The sequence below is a fragment of the Chionomys nivalis genome, chromosome 6, assembly GCF_950005125.1.
Source record: "Chionomys nivalis chromosome 6, mChiNiv1.1, whole genome shotgun sequence".
Lineage (NCBI taxonomy): Eukaryota > Metazoa > Chordata > Mammalia > Rodentia > Cricetidae > Chionomys > Chionomys nivalis.
The window spans coordinates 48,529,108-48,544,769 of NC_080091.1; the positions used below are offsets into that span (position 1 = coordinate 48,529,108).

Here is a 15,662-nt window from a genome sequence, read left to right on the forward strand (position 1 = left end):
TAAATCCTGAACTCCGATTCATTCAGTGACTCTTCTGGGGTTGGGTCAGGCCTGTGACTAGGACCCACACAGCTTTAACTCCAAAGCCCAGGCATTATCCACCCTGCTGGGAAAACAGACACCAAATTTGATCAAAACTAACACGTTTCAAACACATCAAAAAACTAGAAAGGGTGGTATAGGCCTGTAATCCTGGCACTCAGAAGGTGCAGATAGAAGATTCATAAGAAATATACAAAGCCACGGAAACAGGAGATCTACTGCAAATGTCAGCTTGCTAATCATCTCCGGATGACCTCTCTTTGCCTCCCCACAAAGGAAAGGATCTCACCTGTTGCTAAGCCAGCTATGAGTGTAGGAGAGGCACAGAGGAGGCACTAAGTAAATGTTTATGTAAGAAATCAGGAACACTTCTTTGTCCCAGAAATAACCAATGTAAACAAGCACAACCATTGCATCATGGGGAGGATGGATGCTAAAAATGAACAAATGCTCAGGGGGAAGAAAAAAAACTCCGCAACAGCCAAAACAAGCATGAATACAGCCAAGTGCATGCATAATTTCTTTGGAAAATCCCACCAGACCTAATCCAGAGCCTGCATTCACTTTTTAAAAGCTGGTTTCCAACCTGCGTGCTGAGTTTTTAGCTGCTAGTCTCGAAAGAAAATGCTTCAAAGGCGAAAGGGAAGAGATTATTTATTTAAGATGGTGGAACAGTATAACACTGTGCCATCTTAGCAGAATTCAAAAGATGCACCTGGTTGTATGCTCTGTGGGTAGAGATAAGGAGGCAGAGAAGACTGGCTGCTCTTCTCAGTGTGACAAGCTGCAAAGCCACAAACCTAATGTTATGTCCTCCCTACAAAGTGAGCATCTCAGCTTCCTTTCCGGTTGCGGCTATAAAACGCCCCAACAAAAGCATGGTGCCACCCTGGGAAAGCCCTCCCTCCTCAATTTACACAATAAAGATAATCCTGGACAGTCGCCTCCAGAGACCCAAACTCCCAGGTAATTCCAGATCTTAACAAATTGACAGCTGAGATTAATCACAATGAATGTGTCTCTCTGTTTTGGTCCCATGCCCTCAAATATACCTGTAGCTAACAAAAATGACATAGAGTCAGAAAGACACAGTGCGTTCATGTGCCGGTAATGCTGTATGGGCATTTACTTGGTGTTTAGTTCTGGCTCTCGGCCTGCAAGGACAGTTAACACTGCCTTTGCTTGGTGGACACGGATCTCAGAACTATAATGAAACACAAGTACTATTGTATTATGTCTTTCTACTCTGTTTTGTCTTCTATAAGCAAAACTATCTTGTTTTTATTTTTCCCCTTATGAAATTGTATGCATGTGTTCTTGGTGTGTGTGTGTGTGTGTGTTTAGTTTTGTGCTGAACACTGTAGTATAAGCTTTGTCCCACAACATCTCATGGTACCAAAGCTTGATTAAAGCCAAGGAATGTCCTACCGTGCCTTGGTTGAGCGTAGTATTAACTTGAACTCTGGAGTGATCAGAGGAGAATTATAACAGCCCACATCCCAGCTGTTATAAATCAGCCTGAAGTTCCCCAGTTCATCTAGAAAATCCTTTCGTTTTGCCTCCTTTAGATTTTGTAGCCTGTGCCCTAAATTTAGAACCCCTGCCTCTCCCCAGTGATGAGCAATGATGGACATACCGCCATAGCTAAATCATTCCACCAAGACTTCTTTCAGAAAACACGGCACCCGTCACTTTGTCTAGTGTTCTATTTTTTTTTTCTACTAACATAAATACTTTCATGAACTCACAAAGCATTTTAGCCATAGCGATCAAGCGGTCCCAACTGATAACTTAAAAACAAGCTGGGCTTGGGATTCATTTCAACATGTCTTCCATGCTCCAGATTCATTCCTCATTGACAGAGAGCAGAGGCCAGTGCCTTGAAACCAAACATATTTTTATGAAACCAAACATCGTAAAACATGAGCAAAAGAAGCCTTACATCACTCGGGCCAGGAAGATGAACTGACATGCTGAAAGCATTGTTTCACACTTGCTCAACTGAACAAATACAGCTCTTCACAAAACAAGTCCGGACTCTTGGCCGGGCCAAGAGGCCTGTGATCCAAGACTCCATGCTTTCAAATTCCTCAATGAGAAAGGATTGGAGGAGGGAATTTGGACTTGAACCAGAAAAGGCAATAACACTGTACATTTAAGAATCAAAGCAAGGGGCTGGAGAGATGGCTCAGTGGTTAAGAGCACTGGCTGCTCTTCCAGAGGTCCTGAGTTCAATTCCCAGCAACCACATGGTGGCTCACAACCATCTGTAATGAGATCTGGTGCCCTCCTCTGGCGTGTGGGCATACATGGAGGCAGAATGTTGTATACATAATAAATAAATAATTTAAAAAAAAAAAGAATCAAAGCAAGGGGATGATGAGGGGCAAGTAAAGAAAGAGGAAAAGCACTAGGCAAATATACTGAAGTCTTTTGTTGTGTTCATGTTATGTTTTTTTTTTAATTTTTTCAGGGTGTTGTCGACTGAGTAGGTACCGTTGGTCCTCATTTTATGTTACATCTACTGATGTGTTGCTAAGGCTAAAAGGAGTGTGTTTATTGTCCCTTGCAGGAGACTTGATAAGCACAGTTGAAGTGAAAGTAGAAGCTAGACCTCAGCTATCATATGGCAACAGAGGTACATTAATGTTCTGTCGTGGCCTGTCTCAGCCTTATGTCTCCTACACGTATTATTTTTAGACCAGGATGAATGATCCAAACTCCTCAGCAACCTATGTTTTTCCTTAAATGGCTTATTATAATTATTTGTTTTTGTCATTAAATGTCCTGAGAATATAATATTGATACTTGAAAAATAGCTCTTTTGTTAATGTTCCTTTAACTTAACCTCTTATTGCAGCAGAAATACTTTACAACAGTGAAAAACTAAACATGGGTTCACTGTGGTCAACGCACCTGTGCTTACAGCTTTCTCTACGCTGCTTCTGTTGTGTCCTTCAGATGAAATTCTAAGAGTATAAATATCCATTTTCAGACTCTTGGTCTTTAGATTGCTAAAATTGCTTCATTTTGAGTCAGGAATGGTGGTACCTATCTATAATTATAGTATTCAGGAAGCCAAAGCGTAAGTTCAAGGCTGCCCTGGATTCCAGAACAAGAACTTGCCTCAGGGAAAAAAAAAACAAAAACAATCAACAAAATAAAATAGGAACAGAAAAAACGGGGACAGGAAGTGGGGGAGAGAATAGGAAGGGAGAGGATGGGGGAGGAAAGAGGAAAAAAGATGAAAGAGAAGAAGGGGAGAGGAAGGGAGTGGGAGTGAGGGCAGGAGAAGAGAAGAGAGGATAGGAACAGATAAGGAGAGACTGGAGGTTACAGGTTTAGTTGAAAATGGTCCACCTTGTACCCGTTCCCTGACCCTTAGGAAATCTTTAACATGAAGCTGGAGTGTTTCGTTCCTATGTATTTTTAATCACTCATCATCTTGCTAAGTGAGTCACATGTCAGGAAAGACATTTTATGAGGCATTTTATATGTTAGCAATGTGGTACAGCAGTCTCTCCATTAACACATGGTCACCCTCCCAGCTCAAGACCCTCACCTATGAAGCAGTAAGCACCTCTATGCTCCACTCCATCCAACTCAATCAGCTTTCTCTCACTCTGGACTTCCTTATCCTGGATAAATCATATAAATGTGGACTCACGCAGCATGGGTTCCATTGTAACTTTCACTGAGCAACATGTTTTTAAGACTTATCCATGTTACAGCATATGCCAGTAGTTCATTCCTTTCTATGATGCAATCATATTCTATTAAACAAACGTACTAACTCGAGGTTCACATACCTACTTGCTGTCCATTGTCTTATGATCGGGTTTCAACTCTGTAGCACTGTAAACAAGGCCCTGGCTTCCATAATATTTAAGCCTGGAGGGAGGTAAAGATGCTCACACACAGGGTCATCACTGGCACACTTGAATCTGAGTCACAGATTCTACCATTACATAGTCACGTGAGTGTATTGAATGCAGCTGCCCTTGTTAGGCTATGCTATGCTAAGCTAGGCTGTGCTGTGCTGTGCTAGGCTAGGCTAGGCTAGGATGTGCTGTGCTGTGCTGTACTGTGCTATGCTATGCTATTCTATACTAGGCTAGGCTAGGCTAGGCTATGCTATGCTATGCTAAGCTATGCTAAGCTATGCTATGCTATGCTATGCTTCACTGTGCTGTGCTATGCTATGCTATTCTATGCTAGGCTAGGCTAGGTTGTGCTGTGCTGTGCTGCACTATGCCATGCTATGCTATGCCGTACTGTGCTGTGCTATGATATGCTATTCTATGCTACGCTAGGCTAGGCTGTGCTGTGCTGTGCTATGTTATGCTATGTTTATTCATCTATACAAGGGATATGTATATGGGGTGGAAATGGTTTGGAGTGCAGTGTGGTCGATGATATCTACATGGATAAACAAAACACAGCCCTGCACAGCGACAGTATTACAGTACATGGTAATATTGGTTTTTTTTGCTGCTGCTGTGATAAAGCCCTCTGTAAAAACAACATAAAGGGGAAAGGGTTGATTTTTGCCTCCTGTTCCAGAGGGGATGAAGTCCGTCATTGTGGGAAGGACATGACATCAGACTTTTGAGGCTACCCAGCAGTCATGTGACCTCTTGACCACAAGGAAGGGTTTGGGGTTGTTGCTTTGAGAGGTGGCTCAGCAGTTAAGAGCACTTACTGCTCTTCCAGGGAAGTGGAGTTCAATTCCTAGCATACCATATCAGGCATCTCATCACCTTCTGTAGCTTCAGCTCCACCAGAATCCAGCGCGTCTGGTCTCCATGGGCACCTGCACTCGCTCAGTCTCACACACATGCACATGGTTTAAATAAATAAATAATTTGGGGCTTTTTTAAATAAATATTCTTTATTAAAAGCATATAAAAAGTCACAGGCTGAAGTGTTCTGGTGTCCTTGAGACATGGCCTCACCAGAGGGTGGCTGCTATGTTCCAGCACAAAGCTAAATGAGATCCTGCCTGTGGAAAGAATGAGATGGTAATGTCCCTTAGGCGGTCACCTAAAATCATCAGAAATATTCATATTATGATTCATAACAGTAGCAAAATTACAGTTATGAAGTAGCAGCAAAAATAGTTTTATGGTTGGGAGATCACCACAACATGAATAACTGTATTAGAGGGTCCCAGCGTTAGGAAGGTTGAGAATCACTACCCTGGGCAGAAGGTTATCCTCATCCATGTCCAATTCTTCCTACACACTTGCCATGAGCCAGGTATGGTGACAGCTGTGTGAAGCTGTGAATGAACAGGGTCTGTCCTCTACTGAGGTTGTGTGGCACCGGGGGCATTCAAGACAAATAGCTTATGAGATGCTAATCCAGACATGGCACAATTGCCAGAGTACTGTGGAACAAGCCTGGATGTCCCCCACAGTGGGGATCAGTGTCATTGAGGTAGTAGTTTCCAAATTACACTACAGCTTTGCCAGTGCTTTGGGGACAAGAATGCCTAATGGGGGGGTTGGGGGCTTACAGTTCCCGAGGCTTTGCTTTTATGCAGGAATGGGGCAGTGTAAATTCACACAGCCATTTGCAACGCCATTTGGCAGCATGTACCAAGATAGACATAAAACATGCAAACCTTTTGACCCAGTAATTCCACTTCTGGGAAACTATCCCAAAGAAATAATCCTAAATATGGATGAAGGCTTGGGCACAAAAACAGTCACTGCAATCTCATTCAGGATAGGAAAAATGGAAACAGCCTCATTGTGCAATCATAGAAAAGAATATTAAATAAATTATAAAATGACGACTTTATGGATATTGTTTGGCTCCAAACCTAATAGGAAAGAATCCTTGTGATGTACTGCTAGGTTAAAGAGAAGGCAAACACAGTGTACCAGTGATAGCAAAAGTTTAATACACACATACACACAGAGCAAAAATAGACAAAAGAAATACAAAATGACAATGGTGGTATTCTGAAAAATATAACTGTAAATAGTTTTATATTTTTGTATCTTGCCTTTTTGTAAATTTTCTTTAAGGGGAATGACAGTGTACCAGTGATAGCAAAAGTTTAATGACACACACACACAGAGCAAAAATAGACAAAAGAAATACAAAATGACAGTGGTGGTATTCTGAAAAATAGAACTGTAAATAGTTTTATATTTTTGTACCTTGCCTCTTTGTAAATTTTCTTTAAGGGGAATGTATTTAAAATAAATGTGGTCAATTTTTTATGGCAATTATGCCGAATCTGTAAAGCACAGAAGGTAAGTGTTGAGGTAAAAGGCAATATATGTATATCTATATTTTATCAAAAACTTTGTAAAATGTTAGTAGGAATTATTTGGAGTAAAGTGCATGTGTGCGCATGCGCCCCAAATGAGCCAAATGTACAAGTGGCCTGAAATGATCCTGTTACTTTTGAAGCATAGCTGGTAGTTGCATAATTTTGTTGCCAATCCTTGTTCAAGAGTGCTAACTACCAAGAGCTCTGTTCCTCTCATCCCTGCTTCTTCCAACTCCTACATCCCTGCTACTTCCAACTCCTACATCCCTGCTACTTCCAACTCCTAGCAGCCCATGACATGATTATAATGTGCTATGCGGTCTCCTTTCTTCCAGGTATACTCTTTGCTGATTTCTTATTGTCCCTAAGATCCAGCCCAAGCCCCACAGAGTTCTGATGCATAAAGATGCAGTTCCAGCCATGGTGTCCATGCACCACAGTATCTCAATACCTATATCCAATCCTTCTGGTCTCTCCAGTTTCCCCTCATTCTTGCCAAACTTCCTGGTTGGTTGCCTTGATTTAGCATCAGGCTCTTATTCAAGTTCTACCTGAAGTGACCATTTCAACCCAACCAAACCCCATCTTCCTAGACACCTCACAATGGTCCTTCAGGTCTCAAGAAATTAAGAAGTATCTCTTGGGAAGTCTTACTGACCACAGAGATTAAAGCACACATCTAGGTACCAGGTGGAGTGTTCAAAGCCATGCATGCCTTACTCCTAGTAGGGACATAGAGGAATGCCTCTGGCTTAAAGTCACTTGTAGAGGGCTTGCCTTTGTGAGACCCTGGGTTGGATCCCTAGCATGGATTAAAAGTTTTTCAAGTGGGGGTTAAAGAGATTGTGCAGTGGTTAGGAACAGATACTGCTCTTCCAGAGGACTGGAGTTCAGTTCCCAGCACCCACATCTGGTGGCTTACAGGCCACCAGTAACTCCTTTTTCCCTCCATCCATATTAGTCCCCTCTGTCCTCTGGGACAGTTTTCCTTCTGCTTACATGTCACAGATACATGCATGATTTTATGCATCTATATAAGATCTAGGATCACAAAAGAGAGAAAACACGTATTTATCTTTCAGACACTAGCTCAACTCAGCTAATAGGATTATCTCCAGTTGCACCAGTTTCCCTAAAAACCACGTAACTTTAGTCCTCTATATGATGAACATCACACACACACACGCACATGAACGCACATGAGCGCACATGCACTACACATACGCACACACACACAAACATGCATGTGCATGCACATACACAATGATTTGGGCATTTTAAAAATTTAACTTTATAGACAAGAACACTGTTTCCAGAAGATAGCACCATAACCTGACTTCTTTACCTAAGGTCCAAGGCTGACAACAATGACTTTGGCCTAAAGCCAAGGGTCTCACTCTACCTACTGCCACAATGAAATGTCCATGAGCAGAGAGAGAAGGCCTGGAGAGTCTGCCAACTCAGACTCCAGGAGAACATGTCACTGCGTTTGTCTCTGTCGGTCTGTGATGCCTAATCCTCCCTGGCACACGGTGAGTGCTTGTGGGACTTCCCAGATCTCCCCACATGACATAGTCTGTGAGGACATTGTTTGGATAAAGGGGTAGTTCATGCAAGAGATACCACACTCTTCTAAAAGTGCCTTTGTTGGGTCTATGGCAGCAGCTCTTGACACTGCCCTTGGCTGTCACTCATAGGCCCCTGTGCCAAGAGGCCTCACGGGTTTTTAACAGAAGGCCAAGCAGGAACCGTGTGTCTCCCACTACTGGAAGAGACATTTAAAAGTGTCAAAACATTTGAATAGACCTGAAATGTATGGAAAGAAATGAGCTCAGTAGACTATTATTATTATTATTATTAAATAGTAAGCATAAAGCATCACCTGTGCTGTTATTGTCCTTATACATACTGTCATAAATTTCTCATTGTTAGGCAGGATCACTGAGTGACTCTCCTGGAGCTGAGGAAGGGCCTCTGAATGATTTTCAGAAGGGGGGGGGACAGACAGAAGACACACAGACAGATGATAAAACTTATCCAAGACCAGCAGCCAAAACTGCAGTACAATAGTCACCGTTTAGCATTTACCCAGCACCCACTGTGTGCCATACACAGCATGAACCACTTCTCGTGAAGTGTCTCAAGTCATCACTGGTCCCATTTGAAGCTAAAGGGCAGGGTCTGAAAAGCCTGCTTTTCCAGGCCATGTTTATCTCTACACAGCTGCAAGGCTTTGGACTATTTCTCTCATTTGAAGCCTGTTTCTACGCTGGCAGTAAAAGGATAATACAACCTACTTCTTCCTTCTCTAAGTGGTCAAGACTGACTATGGTGGGGATAAAGACAGTGCTGCATAAGCAGGTGTTACTAGATGTCTTCAAACTGGGATCCCAGTCAGTACGCAGCACCCCATTGAAAACGTCCGGGTTGTGGCTGAAGCCCTTCGAACAGGCCCTATCTTGACCCACAAATGTATTTCCCTGGACGCCACCTATGGGCAATGCAGCGACCGTGCCTGTCCACAAACAGAGGAGCTGCCCCTCTCTCACTGGAGGTATAAGCAGACTTCTGGCTGCCCGTGCATTCTGGGGGGGGGGGGCAAGAGCAAGGTGGGTCTCACATTGCACCCAATGCCACCTACATGGTGGAAAGCAACCCCCCTTCCATTTGCACTTCTGGTTCTTTCCCTTTACCTTGGCCAGGTTTGCATAAGGAGAAGCTCTGGAACCAATTCCTTTTTATTCTTAATGAGCTGAAGGCTTTAGTTAGCTGGCTGCCAGGAGCTGCTGGTTTCCTCACACAGCCTGAGGTGAGATCCCAGGTCCCTCATCCCTTCTGGCATCTCGTATTTCCTTCATTGGGGACACTGGCCACAGGTGTCATTCTGAATGAAGCCAGACTTGCCCTGCTGGCCTGGAAGGAACTCCTCCTCTTTACCTCACCTAGAATCTACCCACAGAGCCATGGCCAGAATGAAAATCCCAGAAGCATTTCTTGGCTGCCTGTGTCCCACCCACCATCTAGCTGGACATGGAGAGGCAATTACGATGGAAACTTGGGACTGGAAGATGTTTTCCTTGAAGCTCAGCTCTTCATCTGGGCTCCAACACTTACCCCCCTGAAGCTACAGCTTATGTGGATATGCAATGGGGATTATAATATTCACTTGTGGCTTACTCTTGGGCAGCTTCCTGTCCTTTTTCCTTGTCCTCATAAAGGTCAAAATGAGATACACTTACAAATCCAGCTTTTAGGAAATTAAGACAAAGGTCATGTCCTGGGTCCGGCACCTGGCACCTAGCAAGAAAGCTATCGCCTTCATTGTCACACATGGCTACTGTCAGCCTCACTGTGAATGGCTTTTCCCCCTATATTGTAACTGAAGTTCCAGTCAAAATGTTTTCAAATCAAGTACCTGGTTTCAACCAGAACATCAGCACTGCCATTGCCTAGCGAGTTCTAAACCCACTTATAACGTAGGTAGATGCCTACCAAATGTTATATACTCAATACCTTTGCCCACTGTCAGCTCCTTTCCATCACTGATTCGCATTTTCTTTGAGTCAAAAGGGATGGAGTGTATTTAATCAACAGAATAGTTTTCAAATAGACAAGTGATATTGTTAATTTATCAAAAGTCTATTGTTTAGCTTCACTTTAGTCACAGACTTGAAGGAAAATGTTGAAGGAGGTTTCTGTCCTGCCCGGTCCCACAGCCATTCAGTCCCAAAGAAAAAGACAGAGGCTTACATTAATTATAGACTGATTGGCCTATTAGCTCAGGCTTCTTAGTAACTAATTCCTACATATTAAATTAGCCCGTAATTCTTGTCTGTGTTAGCCATGTGGCTTGGTATCTTTTATCAGCGAGGCATTCTCATACTGCTTCCTCTTGGTCTGGGTGATGACTGCAGACTGAGCCTTTCCTCTTCCCAGAATTCTCCTGTTCTGGTCACCCATCTATACTTCCTGCCTGGCTACTGGCCAATCAGCATTCCATTAAACCAATACAAGTGACAAATCTTTACAGGGTACAAGACCATTATGTCACAGTAAGAAACCTCTTGCCAAGATGGAGAACACAGTGCAGAAGCATCAGGTGAGAGATAGCAGGCAGTTTTATAGCAAAAAAAAAAAGAAAAGAAAGAAATTATTTCCTTGATTCTTTTTTTTTCATTTTTTTTATTCTTTTTTAATTAAAATTTCCAACTGCTCCCCGTTTCCCATTTCCCTCCCCCTCCTCCCACATATTGCCCCCTCCCCCGCTCCCTTCCCCCTATACCCACTCCTCTTCTCCTCCCCCCAGTCCATTCCCCCTCCCTCTTGATACTGAAGAGCAGTCCAAATTCCCTGCCCTACAGGAAGACCAAGGTCCTCCCACTTCTATCTAGGTCCAGGAAGGTGAGCATCCAAACAGGCTAAGCTCCCACAAAGCCAGTTCATGTATTAGGATCGAAACCTAGTGCCATTGTCCTTGGCTTCTCATCAGCCTTCATTGTCCGCCATGTTCAGAGAGTCCAGTTTCAACCCATGCTTATTCAGTCCCAGTCCAGCTGGCCTTGGAGAGCTCCCAATAGATCAGTTCCACTGTCACAGTGGGTGGGTGCACGCCTCGTGGTCCTGATTTCCTTGCTCATGTTCTCCCTCCTTCTGCTCCTCATTTGGACCTTAAGAGCTCAGACCGTTGCTCCAAATTGGGTCTCTGTCTCTCTCTCGATCCATCGCCAGATGAAAGTTCCTGTGCCATTCTCCTTGGCTTGATCCATACTCATCGGTGGTTGTCCAGAAACCAACCAGTTTTTCTGTTGTATTATCACATTTGATTAGAATTGGTTGTTAACTCAGTAAACATGTATTGAGAATTTCTGAACTCTAGTCCTTGACTGTATAGGGTGGTGCAAGAATGAATGAATGAATCAGGATTATGATTTACAGGTGTTCTTTGAGGGACTGGAACGATGACTCAGGAATTAAGAGTACTTGGTGCTCTTGCGGAAAACCAGAGTTTAATTCCTAACATTTTTGTCTGGGTGGCTCCTAATCACCTGTAATTCCAGCCCAAGAGGATCCTCCACCCTATTCTGGTCTCTTTATGCTCCTGCACATACATGCTTACACCGCACACACACACACACACACACACACACACACACACACACACAGTGAGAAAGAGGGAGAGAGAAGAATATTTTTTCAAGACTCCCTTTTGTGAGGTGAAAATGTTTCACCTGGATCTAAAGCTGGTAAAACTTAGGCACAAAAATCTGGCTTCCCATACTTGCCTGCAAATCCTTTCAAAGTAGAAGCTGGTTTTCTCACTTGTATTGTATTGTGGCTCCCAATAGTTTTCTCCATTCCTGCAAGAGATCTACATTCAAACATTGATAACACTTTCAAAATTTAAATACAGGAATTTTTATATATAAAAAGTGTTTGGTTACTCCCACAATATTGTGCCAATGATTCCATTTAATTTAACTGAACATGTACCCTGCATCCCTTCAGTCTCCCAGCATAAAGAAGACACAATCACCACATCAAAACTTGACTTGTGTGGATATAGACCTTAAGGCAAAACCTTCAAGTAAATAATTTCTCAGTGTTTAACATTGAGATCCAAAGATTTCTTAGATAGGCTTACAAGCACATAGAAGGTGAGAAACCCCTTTGTCTACCATCTTCAAGTGGAAGATTCTGGAAAGCCAGTGAACTCAAATTCCTTAGCTCTGGTAAGTTGATAGTGAAGATTCCAGCCAAAGTTCCAAGGTTTGAAAGCCAGGAGTACCCAGGTCAGAAACAAATCAAAGTCCCAGTTCAGTTGTCCGGACAAAGCACAAATGTCATCCTCCTAAGCTTCCCTGTCCTCTTCCAGGCCTCAGAGACTTGGTGGCAGATTGTGTGCTGACTTCAGAAACTGCCTTGCTTCACATGGCATTGCTCTTGAGCACCATGGGAGTGTGTCATCTGTCACTCTGAGCTGAGCGGCATTCCATTGTGCTGTTGCATCACTTAGCTTACCCATCCTCGGGTTTGCCGCCCACCCAGCCTACATTACTGTTAACTCAAGGTCAGTGAGAACCCTGACTGCCCAAACAAGGTTAATGACGCCTATTGAAGAGAGCTAAGGCTGTCCTCTGGTCTCCACACACATGCACACACATATGCACTTGTATGCACATACACTTGCACATATACATGCTTACATGCACTAAAAGACACACTCCAAAACTGACGTGTTCAAGTCTGTAAGGCCCTCAGAGTAATGCTGTTTGCCATGTTACCTGTTACATTCCAAGATTCTAGGATGACCTGTTCTCCAGCGATTCCCAAACTCTCTTGAAACACTATGGCAGATTTTGTTCATAAAGTATAAACTTTGACACTAGCTAGAAGCCTAACCCTTCCTCAACGTGTAAAGGCACTGTGCATAAGCTTGGAACCACATTGCCTCCCAGAATTCGTGGTTCACAGTTAGACCTGCCGTGAACCCAAGTTTTCCTGAAATTTCTGTGGTAAGTAATCAAAGAACTCTTTCTTCTAGCACACAGAAATTTTAGTGGAAAAAAAATCTTGATGGTCACATAAAAATTACACTTCTGAATTTTTAGTGCACAAAAATAGTGGTTTATAAAAAAGTGCTTTTCAGATGTTTTGAACATTACCAGGACATGCCCAATTGTGTTTAAATGGTCTCAGGAGCCAAGAGAGCTATGTGGTGTCAACCACACTATCAATATGCAAGATGGTGAATATTTTTGTGACTAATTATAGACAAAATAATACTATGTCAGACATTTGCTTGAAAATGCAGGAAGGGAAAAGGCAACTAACAGCATGAGGGTGTCAAGCCAGCAGTATCAGCCTTAGTCAGCAATGAGTACGGGTGGTGGGAACACAGACTCACTACTAGACCTTTTCTCCTTCTTTGAGTATGTTTGAATCTTCCTGTACCTGTTTTTACATTTTGGATACGAAAAGTGGCATTTTATACAAAGATAAGCATTATAACCTTAGACACTATATTTACAATAATGAATATTTGTGCATATCAAAAATGCCAGTGTCTTCTACATAGGAAGTTAAGAGTAGGGTCTTGGTGAGGTTGTGCTTAGTGGAAAGAAGCTTGGCGACCATGAAGAGACCCGAGCTCTAGTTCCAGCTTAGAACTGATAAAAACATGCCAAAAATGGGTAAAAATCTCTTCTTCGTTAAACTGTTTCTTAAGTATGAACTGAGAAAATCAGGCAGCTGTCTTCTAAGGCCCTTCCCAGGGAAATAAGGTAAAACCCTCACTGGATTCAAGCTTGGTCTTTGCTTTTTCCTCTCAAGGCTGTGTGCTCAGGGCCTAGGACATTGCGTAGTACACAGGAGGGGCCAGTTATACTTGTTCCTTCGGTGAACCAGGGTGTTGCCTTTTCAAAAACCCCTTTACTCCTCTGAACCTACTTCTTCCCTACAATGAAAGTAGGTCCAGCTCAAAAGCCAGCTGACACCTTTCATTGTTTTAGGTCACTTTATAAAGCCAGAGAGTGGCACAGCCACGGGCTCTGCCTTCTTCATCAGCAGCATGGAGGGAAAGCCAGAAATTCTTCCCTAGTGCCTGCTCACTGCCCTTCAGGAACTTCTACCCAACCCAAAATAAGAAACAGAACTTTCCATGATGAGCAGAGCCTACATGGTCCAGGATCACCACCATGCTCATTGGCTCTTCCCATTCTCTTTTGCACCACACACTCAGATGTAGGTTTTCTCAGTCTGGCAGTGTTCTCCTGCTTCTCTGATTGACAATTCTTACTCCTGTTTCAAATTTAGATCATCTCATTCCTTTAGAAAGAGATCCTCTGGACCATACACTCAACTGTGTTACCTGTGTTTCACAAACACCCGGCGATCCCTTCTCTGTGCTTTCAGAACGCTCTCCAAAGTTTATGAATTGATTAAAATTCTGTTCTTCACACAAAATAAATAAGAAACAAGCTCATCTTTCTCCCACTCATTGTTTGAACCCTGCCTGCCTTTTCATGACCTAACAAGCAAATTCTTCAGCTTCCTGGTAATATTAGGCACAGGAACACTTTGGTCAGTCTGTTTGATTCATCTTCAAATACTAAGAAAAAATTGTAAAAACATCTATTTCAATCCAGTACAAAACATGGTCTTTCTCCATAGCTTCAGCTCAATGTGGAATGCTCTTCCACCACCTGGTACCTGTCACCACAAGTCCTTCCCACTGTTGGTACCTCTACAGTCATCTCAGAAGGCAAGAGAGGTAGAAGAAAATGATCAGATTACCTAAGTGGCACTTATGCACACTCCTGCTACCTGCTCCATGTATTTAAATGTTGACTTTGTTAAGTGAAGTACATTAACATGTCACCAAAGATATCCTTGGAACCCCATTCTTCACAGCATTCCAATATGGACAATTCACTTCCAAAATGATATCCAGTGAGGTCGGTGTCTATGTCCTGGGGAAACTCCCCATTGTAGCCAAAGACCTAGTGTAGATAGTCCAGCTCCATCTAGCTCCTCAGTGCTTTCACACCCTGGAATACTACCCTCTGCATAGCTGGGCCTGCTCTGCCCTCTCTTCTCAAGCAGCCTTCATCTTCTAAATGTTTAGTGTCTGGAATCAAGGAAGACTCCCAGGCTGGAAGTTGAACTTCCTGCAGTCTCTGAGAAGACCCCTGCCAGCCTCTCAGCTATTGTTCAGGTATCGCCCAATATGAAGAAGGAACCAGCAGCAGCACTCTTCCTGCTGGCTCTCCCTAATCTGTTCAGTGATTTCCTTTGGCTTCTTGTCAATCATACATTGAAAATAGATGAGAATGAATATCAGAAACTTCTGATTTTCAATCAACTTTCAGGAGGTACTTAGACATTAATGGTCCATTTTTCTCTGTCTCTGGTCCTCAACTGGAATTCCATGATGGTGGACATCCTTAACGTCCTATCAAGCACAGTTCTGGGACTCTTGGATGGATGGCTGTCTTCTCCATTCAATTTTGACTCTATAAGCATTCTCTACGTTTGACGAAAGCCAAGAGTTCAGCCCCTGACTACCAGATAGTACGAGAACAAGACGAAGCTGTGAATCAGAGGGTAAGTTGAGTGACAGCTGAAAGTTCCCAAAGCCAGGCTACCCATCAGAATCACCGAGAGGCTTTTGAAGAAAATATCTTATCCTTATCCATTGATATGCAAGTTTAGTAGATCTGGTTTAGAACCACAGAAGTAGGATTCATAGAAACGTCTGAATAACATTTTAGGAGACTTCAAGAGAGAGTCTCATAAATGCTTGAAAGATATCATGGAGAGATTCTGGTGGACAGAG

At 43.0% G+C, this 15,662-nt stretch overlaps 1 protein-coding gene across 4 annotated transcripts in view; it reads left to right on the forward strand.

Annotated features, from left to right (window-relative positions):
• The window catches only part of C1qtnf7 (C1q and TNF related 7), a 95,464-nt gene that overhangs the window by 66,967 nt on the left and 12,835 nt on the right, over window positions 1-15,662 (forward strand). Inside the window, exon 1 of one of the 4 annotated variants that reach the window (XM_057772357.1) lies at window positions 12,384-12,395. The exons of 2 other annotated variants lie outside the window; for them this stretch is intronic. The gene's annotated coding sequence lies outside the window, so the exon portion shown is untranslated. Of the gene's footprint in view, window positions 1-12,383; window positions 12,396-15,349; window positions 15,431-15,662 lie in introns of those variants that run through there. One more of the 4 variants, XM_057772356.1, reaches the window with a different exon arrangement.